We start from the raw sequence: 13,697 nt of genomic DNA, 5'->3' as shown, positions 1-13,697 counted from the left end.
GGAGGTAGAGGTTGCCATGAGCTGAGATCATGCCATTGCACTCCTGCCTGGGCGACAGAACGAGACTCCGTCTTAAAAAATAAAAACTAAATAAAACTAAATAAAAATAAAAAGGAAAATGCACTCCACAGTGAGGGACCAGGCCTGACCACAGGGGCTCAAAGGCCCTGTTACACAGTTTTTGTGAGTTTAAATATCTTGTACTTGGGGTATGCCCTATAAAAATGAAGAAGATGAAGTAAAGTTACCAAGTCATTTATGGCGTATACCCTATGGAGAGGATATTTCCTGTTACAGCTGAAGTGTGAATTGGCCTTTTGTTCCCTGTCTCCAGGCCCTATTTTCCTGCCTTATATGTCCCCTGAGAGATATGATCCCCCTAAATCTTTATGGGAGGCAGAGGAACTGATGGTGTTTTCTTCTGTAACTGCTTCATGCTGGATGGGGCATAGTTCCTACCCATTAAGGAGCACAGAATTCTCAGCCTGTTCTGCCTAGTGGAGGCAGGGTAGGATGGCAGCTTCTTGATGGCTAGTGGTGGTGTCTTCACGTGGAACTGGCTGGAACTTTTGTTGCATGATCAGCTGAAGCTTGATGGTTTCTAGGTGACAGGAAATTAATATGGTTAAAATATTTGATGGGAACTTCAGGGGATGGATACCTATGCTTTGAGAAATTTCTGTTACAGAGATTTGTAGGAGAAAAAAAATCAAAACCTGTCCTTTCTAGAACCTATGTGTTTCCTTAAATTCTTAGCATGAGTGGGCTTCTCTCTCCTCAAGATGGCCGCTGAAGACGAGTTACTGCTGCGCGGCTCACAGAGCTATTGGAAACCAGCAAACAGCTGCTGGATGAAGTAGAAGTAGCGACTGCACCTGCCGGTTCCCGGATAGTCCAGGAGAAGGTGTTCAAACGCCTGGACCTCCTTGAGAAGGCTGCCAAAATGTTATTGCAGCTCGACTTATTCAGCCGAAATGAAGACTTGGAAGAGATTGGTCCCACCGACCTGAAGTACCTATTTGGTACCAGCGTTTCAAGGAGCCCTCACCATGAAATAAGTCAACCCCAGCAAGTGTCTAGATCATTTGCAGCGGGCTCCAGAACACTTTATAAACGACTTAACTGAGTGCCATTGCTATCATGTGGCAGAGTCTGAGCTGCCCAAAGCCAAGAACAACTCAGCTGAAAATCACACTGCTAATTCCTCTATGGCTTATCCTAGCCTTGTTGCTATGGCATCTCAAAGACAGGCTAAAATAGAGAGATACAAGCAGAAGAAGGATTTGGAGCATAGGCTATCTGCAATGAAATCTGCTGTGGAAAGTGGTCAAGCAGATGATGAGCATGTTCATGAATCTTATCTTCACCTTCGGAGGTGGATTGATATCAGCTAAGAAGAGATTGAGAGCATTGACCAGGAAATAAAGATCCTGAGAGAAAGAAACTCTTCAAGAGAGGCATCAACTTCTAACACATCTCGTCTGGAGAGGCCTCCAATGGAACCCTTCATTCTCACTAGGAACATGGCCCAAACCAAAGTGTTTGGAGCTGCTTATCCAAGTCTGGCAACTATGACAGTGAGTGACTGGTATGAGCAACATCGGAAATATGGAGCATTACCAGATCAGGGAATAACCAAGAAAACACCAGAAGAAGAATTCAAAAAAGCAGCTCAGCAACGGGAAAATCAAGAAAAAAAGGAGGAAGACGATGATGAACAAACACTGTACAGAGCTCCGGAGTGGGATGACTGGAAGGACACCCATCCTAGGGGCTATGGCAACCGACAGAACATGGGCTGATCTTCCCACAACACCACAGGACTGCAGGGTGCACACCTCCCCCCGCCAAGAAAAATCATGCAGTCCTCCCCTCCCTGGGCTCCGGCCTCAGCTAGGTACAACAAAGGCAAAGATGCTAAATCTTGCTTTGCATTCAATAAAGTGTCAAGTGATTAAGTGTGTATTTGTATCCTAGGTGATGTGAACCAGCAGTCTTGTTTTGGCATCATCATCCTCATCATGTTGTATTTTAATTTCTTAAGTAGAAAGAAAAGCGTGCTGAGAAATGGCTCTGTATAATCAATGGCTGTCTGAATTCTCTGAAAAAATAAAAGTTCCCTCTATTACATGAGAAAAAAAAATTCTTAGCATGAGTGACCCTATTTTGGTTTGATTTGATTTGATGGGGCCTAGTACATAAGCCTAGTCCAACACAATGTTCTCTCAGAATTGTGTTTAGAAATGTGAGATTGTGACCAAAACTTAAGGCCGTAGCACCACTATCAGTTACCATCATTTTGGGTTCCTGGTCTCAGCATGTCATGTCTGCAAAAGGATGCTGCAGACATTGAAGGAATTTGAAGTCTTCCTCAACTTCCTTCTCTTGACCAGACATCAGGATAAATATATTTTTCATCTGCCATAGTAAGTAAATTTAATGAAGTGAGAAATTCTTCTGGGCCAGCATGTAGGGCTATACCCAATTTTACCATTAAGTCTCTCCCTAATAGGTTAGTTCTAGCTTCAGGGATTAGTAGAAATTTAATGTAAGTAATTGATTTCTGTATCTGACTTCTGTGTCTTCTAACTTTTTGCCTTAAAAACCTCTCCCTTTACCCCTGTGAAAAACGGTTTTGTCTGAGAAGCAGAGGATGCTAGATGGAAGGAAACAAACAGAGGAATGAGCTGCTCTAGAATCTGTTAAAAAGGTTACAACTTCATGTTCCGGACTCACCACTAAACTTATCAAGGGCTCTTGGTGGGACTTGAGATAAAAAGAGCAGAGCACCTGACCTTCCTATTCTTCTTCAAAGCCTGTAAGTGGAATGATTTATTTCTTTCTCCCATTCAGAACATTCTGTCTTAAATAACCTACTTCTCCACATTTGAAATATTTATTTTTTTCTTTTGCCCTCACTATTTTTTGGTTCCCTGGCTCCACCTCCTTATGCCCTTTGCCCAAGCAAGTGGGGAATTAAATTCCATATGTGTCCTGGGCCCTTGGATACTTTGTTTAGATGCATATGGGCCTCCGGGTGGTGGAGAGTAGTCTCAGGGGGCCCTATTTTCTGAGACCCTCTGTAGGAAAGTAGAGAACATAATTTTTGCTTTTTGCTTTTTGTTTTCCTTATCTCTTCTTACATATACTTTTTGAGCTTCCCTTAGAAGTTCTCCTATGGGTTTATTTTTCCAATTCTCTATCTTTTGCAATTTTTGGGGGGAGATGTTTGGTCAGGTATTAGTAACAAAATAAAGCTTTAACATTCCTTGCCCTAGGGGATCGTCCAAATCTAGGCTTGCATATTTTCTTATTTGTTCTTTTAATGTATCTAAGAATTCCATAGGTACTTCATCTTTCCCTCATTGTATATTGAATACTTGGGAAAGGTTTTAGGTCCAGGGAACTCATTCATAAATCCATTTAATTATCATTTCCCTAAGGTCTTTCATATATTTCCTGTGAGCTGCATTGTTATTGTCCCACTGAGAGTCTTGGGCCAAGAATTTTTGATCTGCTGCAGGAACGTTTTGGCCAGGAGGATGTTCACATTCCCAGACTACTAAAGCAGCCCTGTGGATCATGCTTCTTTCTTCCCCTGAAAAGAGTATGCCCAGAATGGACATTAACTTGGCCTAAGTATATAGTTGTGGCTCCCAATATTGATCAGTTTGATCTGCTGCCCCATAAATGTTGGACTTCTTTAAATGTTGGACTTCTGAGCTGGTTAAGGGGGTATTTATGAAGCCTTTTCCAAGGGGCACTTTAATTAAGGTGAAGAGAATGGGGCTGATTTCTTAGAGGTTGTTCTAGCTCATGCTAGAGCTTTCCTAGGGGAGGCACATGCTCAAGCATGTGGCTAAGGGGAGCATGGGACATTCATTAAGGATTATATGAGGGAGGAACTGAGTGAGGAGACTCCTGTGTGCCCGCTTGGGGCAGGGGATTTGGCAGAGGCAGGTGGTCTAGTGGGTCCCAGATGTTAGTGGGCTGTTCAGGGGTAGAGACCTTACTCCTTTCAGAGGAGTTGATTTCTGGCTTTCCTCCTAAACCTTTGAGGGGCTAAAGGAGAACAGGTCCCTGCTACCAACACAGGGTATAATCTGTTTTCTCCTGGGAGATGGAACTCTTGTCATTGACATACTGTATTAAATGTTGACAAATTCAATCCTCACTCGACTGAAACTTTTGCCAGAAAACTGAGGGTTTAAGGATGGGTTCTTTGGTCCAAAGGAAACAACAATATTTTATCATTTGCTGTTTTTATTCTTGTGTTTAGTCCTTTCATTATCCCTCCAATAATTTACGATGAGGCCTAGGGGACTGTCAGGGGGAATTTTACTATTTCTTTGGACTTTTTTTATCTCCTGCTTTACCTGGGGTATTTCCTATTTTGAAGGCTGCTGAGGCTCAATCCCTTGTATTAGGGGTTTCTTGCTCTCTCCCCTCTAGAGGTTTGCTGAGGCTCAATCCTTCATATTACAGATTTCTTCCTTCCCTTCTCTAGAAGCTTAATCCACCTACTGGATGTCTCTTCATGTCTTGACCAAGGATTACTTCACCTTCCCCATGGCTTTTCTTACCTTGGTCTGTGCAGAGTCACCTGGTCATGGTGATGTCTATTTGTAGGCCTTTTCTTCCCACATGACTCAGAGTTTGGATTTATTCATCACGCCAGGTGGGTCTCGATCTCTTACCCCTCAGGACACCACAATGAGACATTGGGATGTATCTCCTCACAATAGATGATCAAAGACCCTTCGCTGGAGGAGAATGGGATCCTGGGTGTGTCCCCATATTGTTAGAAATAAGGGCTCAGAGTTGTAAAGAAAATGAGCACTCAAACAAAAGATTTCTCAGCAAGGCAAATTTACTTCTACAAAAGGGTGCTGCTCACACTCCTAGCCAAGGTGAGAGAACATCAAGCAAAGGAAGGAAGGGGTTTTTAGCCCTAACACAGTTAGTCTCTACTTCTGTGTCCTGTCCCCATTGGCTAGAGTTGGACCACACAATCTAAGCTGACCTGATTGGCTACTGTTTAAAATTGAATAGGGCTAACTAGGCAGGAAGGGAGAGGTTGTCCATCACAGTACAAGTCATTTCCAGGCAGATTAGGGCACAGAAAAGGTGGGGAGGTTAGTTTCAGCTGGAAAGATCAGGTAGCTAAGGGTGATTAGGAGATTAGGATTGACGGGATAAGTTGTTTATGGGATGGGTAACTAGGAGTGGGAAAATACAAGGAAATTGACCTTAAGAACAAATAAGTTAAAAATTAAACCTTCGAAGAGGAGTTTACTGTATCTGACCTTTGCTGACACATTTTGTACACAGAATTATGTGCTAACTAAAGTTTTTATTCTTAGTAACCTAAAACTTTAGTGAGACCCTAAAAAGGAAGAAATTCTGAACTATTACATATGGGCATTTGTAGATACGAACAATTCAAAAATTTTACAAATATATTTCCTCATATTACAACCTTTCTTAATTGAAAATGACCTATATATTAAATGAGCATTAAAAATAACTTTTAAGATTTTAATTTACACAAAAAGTTTATCTAAAGTGTTTATCTCATTTACTGTACTTAACTTTTACTTTTAATAAGGGAGACATAAGATGTCTATCAATACATGTAAAACATACATTGGTGTGGTCCAGAAAGGTGGTACAACTCAAGGTAAGGAAGGGGCTTCGGGTCTTTTAGATCACAGGTGGGAGATAAACTGCTGCATTCTTTTGAGTTTCTGATTAGCCTTTCCAAAGGAAGCAAACAGGCATGCATTTATCTCAGTGAGACTTTGAATAGAATGGAAGGCAGGCTCTCCCCAGGTAACTCCCAGTTTGGGAATTAACATTAATATTTTAAAACATCTAGCAAAGACAAACATAAAATTTAAACAAAATATATGCTAACAATTCTGAAGACATTTCTGTTTTTATTTCACCAATAGTTTTAAAGCTAGCTTGTTTAGTAAAGTTACACTTTAAGTCAGGTGAACTTGAAAATTGCTTATACCCATTTACTTAATATATGAGAGCTCTTTTACTTATAAGCCAATTCAGTAGACACAGCATATAACAAGTGTACATACAAATAGACACATCTAGATATGTATACACACACATAAATGAAGATCCAATAGCTTGGAACCTTAGCCTGAGATAGCAATACAAGCTTGCTGGTTTTACCTTGCCCCATTAGATTACGCAAGGAAGGCTGTGAAACAAAATTTCAGGTAAAGCAGTCTCCATGGCAGTTTGATTTTTAAAAGCTAAACCTCCCCAGACTCCAAGAAGCAGTGGGGCCAAACAGTACCGAAGGAGGACATCACACATTAACCAGAACCCCTGCTTTTAACAAAAGCCTGAATACATGCAACAGCATCCTACTTTCCAATTAGACAGTAAACTTTAAATTCCAAACAGTTTTGGCATCAAGCAGCATTGCAACTACAAGAGAAAATTCTAAGGAGGTTAATATTAAACTTCAGAACCTCTGCCAAGAGCGTACTCTTTGGAGAGTTTGAGGTCTGCAGAACCCATGGAGTGTTCCCCTGTGGGATCCAATCTTAAAGCTCCAGATGTCTCTGGTCTTAGGGGTGCATACCACATGCAAGTTTCCCCTTCAAAGCTTAATATGAGCTCTATAAGAATAGCCATAAACTGTAATGAGAATTGAATGCCGTGTGAGTCTGTTGTTCCTTAGCTGGTTGAGTACAATAAGGGAAGAACTTATCATATGAAAAGATTTAAGTTGCCTGAAGCATGTGAGTTTGCTCCAAGCTGCACCACCTGCAAGTAGGGATCAGGGACTACCTGAAGAAAATATTTAAAAAATATTCTTATCCCTTCAGAGCAGGGCAATTATTTCCATTCATTCCTTAGGCCTTCAGTCAATACTTGGGAGTGACTCCAGCCAATTGCCCTTAATTTCCAAGGAGATACTAGGAAACAGCCACCGTAAGACTGAAAAAGAAAGAGAGGGAAAAACAAAAATGAAAAAAGATGCAGATTCCTTAAGTGAATTGGGTGGTGCCAGTTAGGCTTCTCCACATGGTAACCCCTTAGTTTCATTGGCCATGGCCAGAAACCTGCAGTTGCTTCCATGTTTAGACACTGTCCTCCAGGGGTCCCAAGGAAAGGAAGAGAGAGAGAGAGAGAGAGAGAGAGAGAGAGAGAGAGAGAGAGAGGGATAGAGAGAGAGAGAGAATGGAGCAGAAAGGTAAGGGAGAGAAATGAATCCCAAACTTAGGGCTTACCTCTTCCTCCAGACAGGCTCGCAAAAATATGTTACTGGTGGAGGGTGTACAGGTTCTTGGCATCTTGAGCAAAGAATTGGACAAAACACACAAACAAAGCAATGAATGAATGAAGGGTTTTATTGAAAAAGAAAGTACACTCAACAGTGTGAGAGTGGGCCTGAGCATAGGGACTCAAAGGCCTTATAACAGAGTTTTTATGAGTTTAAATACCCCCTACTTGGGGTATGTCTTATATAAATAAAGAGAATGAAGTAAAGTTACAAAGTCATTTACGGCATACGTCTTATGGAGAGAATATTTCCTATTATAACTGAAGTGTGAATTGACTGCATATGTTTCCTGCCTCTAGATTCTATTTTCCTGACTCAGTGCCATAATTTCACATTTATAATGCCAGTGTTAATTTTAATTTGTCTGCTTGTATATGGGTTGCCTTTTTTTTTTATTTTATGTATTCATTTACTTAGTTATTTAAGAGATAGGGTCTCACTCTGTCACCCAAGCTGAAATACACCGGCATGATAGTGGCTCAAAGAAGCCTCAATCTCCAAACTCAAGTGATCCTCCCATCTCAGCCTCCTGAATAGCTAGGATTACAGGTCCATGCCACCATACTGGCTAATTTTTTAAATTTTTTTGTAAGACAGTGTCTCTTTGTCTCAGACTGGTCTCAAACTCCTGGGTTCAAGGGATCTTCCTACCTTAGCCTCCAAAAGTGTTGGGATTATAAGCATGAGACACTGCATCCAGCTCTTTTACTTTAATATTGAGTTTATTGTACTCTGATGTGTAATATTGTAACTCAAAGTTATAGCTTTGAAAGAATCATGTGTCATTTCTCCCATGGGATTCTCAAGAGTGCCCTTGCCCTTTCTGTCATAGTGATTTAACTCTGGCAGAAAAAGATATCTTACATTTATAAACTGTTTAATTTATTTAAATAATCTAACTGCTTTTACTAGGTTTTAAAATATTCAGTAGCAAAAAAGAAAGTCTCTAAAGCATTGTATGCTTCAAAAATAAATAAAATTCTAACTGTTCACCACTTTAAAAACCACTGCTCTTGGTTTTAATACTCCAGTGGGTCTCTAATTCATTCTTGTTATTTTATGGCAAATATGTCACCTTTATTTTTTGCCTCTCTTTAAACTTATCTTTACCATATGAGGGGCTTTCTTTCTTTTTTAACCTATGATTTTATTAACAACATACCATTAGCAAAATGGAGCACTCTGTTGATTTATTTTTATTTTGTACAATCAGATTTTGCACAGATTTTTAAAAATAAAAGATAAAATTTGAAGCAACAAAAAATAGGTATTCCTTTATGGTAATATTGTTATTTTTTAAATCTGTGTCTCCTAAAATAACATGGCATCCTTTTAAAAAATACTAAACATAGTCAAAGGAACAACCCATTGACTTATAGCATCGGAAGCATTTTCATTAGAATCTCCAAAGATAGAGTGTCTCAGCCTGTTTTTGCTATAATTTTTTTTAAGTGGCACATTCTAAGAGACTAGCATTAACAAGTTAAAAGCCAAAGAAGAGTCTTGCCAAATGTTTAACTCTTGAGATAAAGGGTCAGGGAAGACTTATATCCTCAAGTTAGCTGCTTTGCTTAAAGTAACGTGGATAAAATAGGCACAAAGCAGGCACATCATGATTCTACTCTAGGTAAATCATGATGAAGTAGATCATACAAGTTCTGAGGATAGCTATAGACAAAATATAATCTCTTGCATATTTATTTTGGAAGTAGCACATGCAATTACACAAATTTCATAAAATCTTCTATGTGACTTTAACAGGCTCATGTAAATGGTTGTCATTCCCATAAAAGGCTGATGGGGTTAACAGGCTGTGTCTTCAAATCAAATAGTTATGTCAGTCCGAAAAGGCCAAGTGATTCTGTCATGATAAACAAAATCCCACACCTTAGCTTCTTAAACCAACAAAGCTTTGTTTCTTACTCACTCTATGTGTTATTCACTCTAAATTTTCATTGCAAGTTGGCGGTGGCATTTTTCAGTGTTGCCATTATTCTCACCATGGGACCCAGGCTGTTGGAGAAACTGTAATCTGGAACATTTCCACTTGCTCTGGTAAATAGTAAATAGCACCCCAGAGTATGTTACAGAACCAATTAAGTTCTCAACCCAGAAGTGACACAGTTCACTTTCACCTCGTAACTCATTGACTGGAGCGGTCATATGGTTCCCCTGAAGTACAGAGGCAGAGGGAGTGAAATGCTACCAGGTGACAGGAAAATATAAATATTTAGTAAACAGCAGTATTCATTCCACAATAGGCCAAGGTCTTTGTGTCCCTTATCATTATTTATTTTGTACAGTATGTACAAATCCTTGGTTAACAACACTTTTGGTGAGAAATTAAGATCATACTTTTTTATTTGAAATGAAATTTTGCTCCTTGTTGGCAGGCTAGGGTGCAATTGTGTGATTTCGGCTCACTGCAACCTCTACCTCCTGGGTTCAAGTGCTTCTCCTGTCTCAGCCTCCTGAGTAGCTGGGACTATAGGCGCCTGCGACCACACCTGGCTAATTCTGTATTTTTAGTAGAGACGGAGTTTCACCGTGTTGGCCAGACTGGTCTCAAACTCCTGATTCTCAGGCAATTCACCTGCCTCGGCCTCCAAAAGTGCTTGGATTACAGGCATGAGCCACCACACCTGACCTAGTTAATCTTTATGTTTTTATAAAACAATTCTTAACAACAGTGTCTCAAATATTGAAAAAATACATTTGAGTATTTTCATAGACTTAAATTTTTCTGCCTTGGATAAAGAATAAATGCTGTTAAGTTCACTTTTTTCGTTAGAAACTCATCCTATTCCCCCACAAAAGTGAACTGTGTCAATTGTTGACTTTAGACAATCAGATATTTGAAGAATTTCACCTACAGACAGAGGGCAGGAACAATGTGAGCAATATCTGGATACCACTTGACACTGCATTTGAAAAGGAATAAAAGAAGAAAAACCATTTTAGATGTGTTCTGTCTCCTATATTGGCATTTCTAGCTCCTTGAAAAATAAGACTGAGCTTTGCAAATAGGTGAAAAATGCTTGATTTTAATTGTGATGGTATCACACAGAAATTAAATGAAGATAATTACCTTTGTAATGTAAAAAAAAATATGTTCTAGCTGGATCCAACCAGTTATACGTCTTTAGGTAATTATTTATCCTTTCAGAGCAGAGGTTGGCAACTTACGTCCTGTGAGCCAAATTCAACTTCCTGCTTGTTTGTGAATGGTCCTCAAACTAAGATGAATTTTACATTTAATAATAATAATTATAAAAATCAAAAGAGTAATAATATTTCATGACCCATGCAAAACATATGAAATTTAAGCCTCAGTGAAACACAGCCATGCACATTCATTTACATATTGTCTATGGCTGTTTTCATGCTACATTGACAGAGCTAAATAATTGCAGCAGAGGTGATGTCATTGCAAACTCTAAAATATTTACTATCTGGCCTGAACAGAGTTTTCTATCCCTTGTTTTAGAGTTTTACTTTACTTATCTGTGCAAGAAGAATGACTCTTATTTCATAACATTGCAATATTTTGGAAAATTGACTTTTTTTCTAATTTCATTTTATGAGTTATTCTGGCTCTAATCAAAATTATTATTCAGTCACAAATGACAGATGATTTTTCCTCTGTTCATAAGAGTTGAATATCCATTGTGCTTTTTAAGTTTATGATTTAGATCATTAGGCTAAAAAAAGCACCCTATTCCACACATACTTTTATGTGACTTTGCTCTATTTCCCACTTGGGAGACGCTACTGCACATCTTAATATAACTGATGCCCATGGGAGAAAAAAAAGAATGAAGATATCCAAGTCTTATGATTAAAGACAGTAGTTGTCTTTCCTATCTTAATTAAAATTTCTTACTTCTTCTATATCAAGTACCACTTCTGATAATAGTGGCATCATAGCTTACATTTCTTGGAAGTAAAGAAAGAGGGAAGAACACAAAATCTTACACCTCCTTAGAGTAAAAGAATAGGTGTAACAAATCCATAACTGGGTCATATTGTTTAGATCCAGCGTGATAATACAGAGGCCCCATACTCAATGGTGTACATGAGCCACTGATGGTGTGTAATAAATACTAAAGGAGCTAGCTGCTAGGTGAAGTGGTTAAACCTAATTTCCCAAAATGACAACCACAAAAATGTATTAATCCAGATTTTCATAAAGGACAAGAGAATAGATTAAAAATAATGAGAAATAACACATTTTAGGAAGGAAAATTAGCAAAAAAAATAGTAGTTAATACTCTAGAAGCACAGAGAAAATGAAACTAAACTCTTCAAACTTTCATACCAACAAGATATAAACAAACTTTTCTTCTGAACCCTGAACATGTTTAGGAATTAATGACACAAGCTACCATATATGGCTGAAGTAAGATATGAAGTTGAAAATGTACTTTTAAACGCTGGATTCTTCCCTTTTTTTTACAAATGCAGAATGCCCCTGTCCTCTGCATTTGTAATTCCTTTGTATATAATGCCTTTTCCACGAAATTCACATAGTTTTCTTTCTCAATATTTTTCAGGAGTTTATCCAATAATTATTGAGAGGATAGTAGAATAGACAAATCACTTCAATGTCACATCCATAATGTCTAATAACCAATAAAAATTACTAGACATACAATAGAACAAGAAAATATAAGGAATAATTAAAAAAAAATAAGATGATCAGATATGGGAACTACTAGACCAAAACAAAGCAACTATAATGAATATAAGAAAATTCAAATAAGAGATATTTATAAGTATATGAATATAGCTATTAGTAGAGAAATTAAAATTATAAAAAAGAATCAAACAAAATATAACATTTATTATATGGGTTTAATGATAAGTTGGAAATAGCAAAATAGAGAAATAAGTGTATGTGACGTTATATCAATAGAAATTATCAGATCTGAAGAACAAAAGTGATATATATTGAAAACTGAAATAAACAAGAGTTCAGCAACTTCTGAAACAATATTGTTCAGTATAATGCACGTATTATTAGAATCCCAGAAGAAGATGAGAGGACATTTAAAAAATATTTGAAAATAGAATTGCTGAAAACTTACGAAAGTTACTCTGTATCAACTTTTAATTAGGCAACCTCAACAACAATTAAGCATCTCAAATCCAGAGAAAATAATGTCTAGACACACTTTATCTAAACTGCTGAAAAACAAATGAAATTAGAAAATTATTGAAAGTGGCCAGAAAAAAAATGGCACACAACATACAAGGAAATAGCTGTACCAAAGATAACAGACTGGTAGTAAATAGCATCATGTCAATGTTGTAATACTAACCGAATAATTATATTATGGTATATTAGAGACTGACTTCGTTCTTAGGAAATACATACTGAAGCACATAAACAATATAATGTTTGTAATTTTTAAATGACTGAAAAAATATATAGGTGTGAAAAAGTATGTAGGTATGTTGCAACTGTGCTCTAAGTACAACATTTTATAAAAAGAAAAACAGCAAAAATATAAGCATACAACTATACGTGTATAAAAAAGTAAGTTAAAAAATTTAATATGCAATGGTGGAAACTATGGAAACCTTAGTAGAATAGGCAGCTTCTGCTGAGCTTGATTTTTTTCTAATTCTTTATTTAAAAAATACTTTTTAATTTTTTTTTTAATCGTACTTTAGGTTCTGGGATACATATGCTGATCATGCAGGATTGTTGCATAGGTACACACATGGCAAGGTGGTTTGCTGCCACCATTCCTCCATCACCTATATTTGACATTTCTCCCCATGTTATCCCTCCCCACCCTCCCCACTCCCAACTATCCCTCCTCTAGCCCCCTCAACATACCCTAGTGTGTGATGCTCCCCTCCCTGTGTCCATTTGTTCTCATTCTTCAACATCTGCCTATAAGTGAGAATATGTGGTGTTTGATTTTCTGTTCTTGTGTCAGTTTGCTGAGATTGGTGGTTTCCAGATTCATCAATGTCCCTATGAAGGACACAAACTCATATTTTATGGCTGTGTAGTATTCCATGGTGTATATGTGCCACATTTCTTTGTACAATCTATCGTTGATGGGCATTGGGGTTGGTTCCAGGTCTTTGCTATTGTAAACAGTACCACACTGAACACACATGTCTTTATAATAGAACAATTTATAACCCTTTGAATATATACCCAGTAATGAGGTTGCTGGGTCAAGTGCAATCTCTATTCCCAGGTCCTTGGGGAATCACCACAATGTCTTCCACAATGGTTGAACTAATTTGCACTCCTACCAATAGTGTAAAAGTGTTCCTATTTCTCCACATCTTCCCTAGCATCTATTGTCTCCAGATATTTTAATGATGCCATTCTAACTGGAGTGAGTTGGTATCTCAATGT

General features: G+C 38.0%; 1 long non-coding RNA gene and 1 pseudogene across 2 annotated transcripts in view; one reads left to right on the top strand and one right to left on the bottom strand.

Moving 5' to 3' along the window:
* The window catches only part of LOC108313113, a 20,312-nt gene extending 10,501 nt beyond the window's left edge, over nt 1-9,811 (bottom strand). The window contains exon 1 of the long non-coding RNA XR_001828929.1: nt 9,746-9,811. This is a non-coding gene — a long non-coding RNA (uncharacterized LOC108313113). The remainder of the gene's footprint in view (nt 1-9,745) is intronic.
* On the top strand, nt 783-2,130 carry LOC108313112 (annotated as a pseudogene). The gene has a single exon (XR_001828928.2). The product of XR_001828928.2 is annotated as an immunoglobulin-binding protein 1-like (transcript).
* Nucleotides 9,812-13,697: the final 3,886 nt, after the last annotated feature.

The sequence above is a fragment of the Cebus imitator genome, unplaced genomic scaffold (assembly GCF_001604975.1).
Source record: "Cebus imitator isolate Cc_AM_T3 unplaced genomic scaffold, Cebus_imitator-1.0 Scaffold133, whole genome shotgun sequence".
Lineage (NCBI taxonomy): Eukaryota > Metazoa > Chordata > Mammalia > Primates > Cebidae > Cebus > Cebus imitator.
The sequence above is the reverse complement of the archived record's forward strand: the minus strand, read 5'-3'. Positions and strand labels throughout refer to the sequence as shown.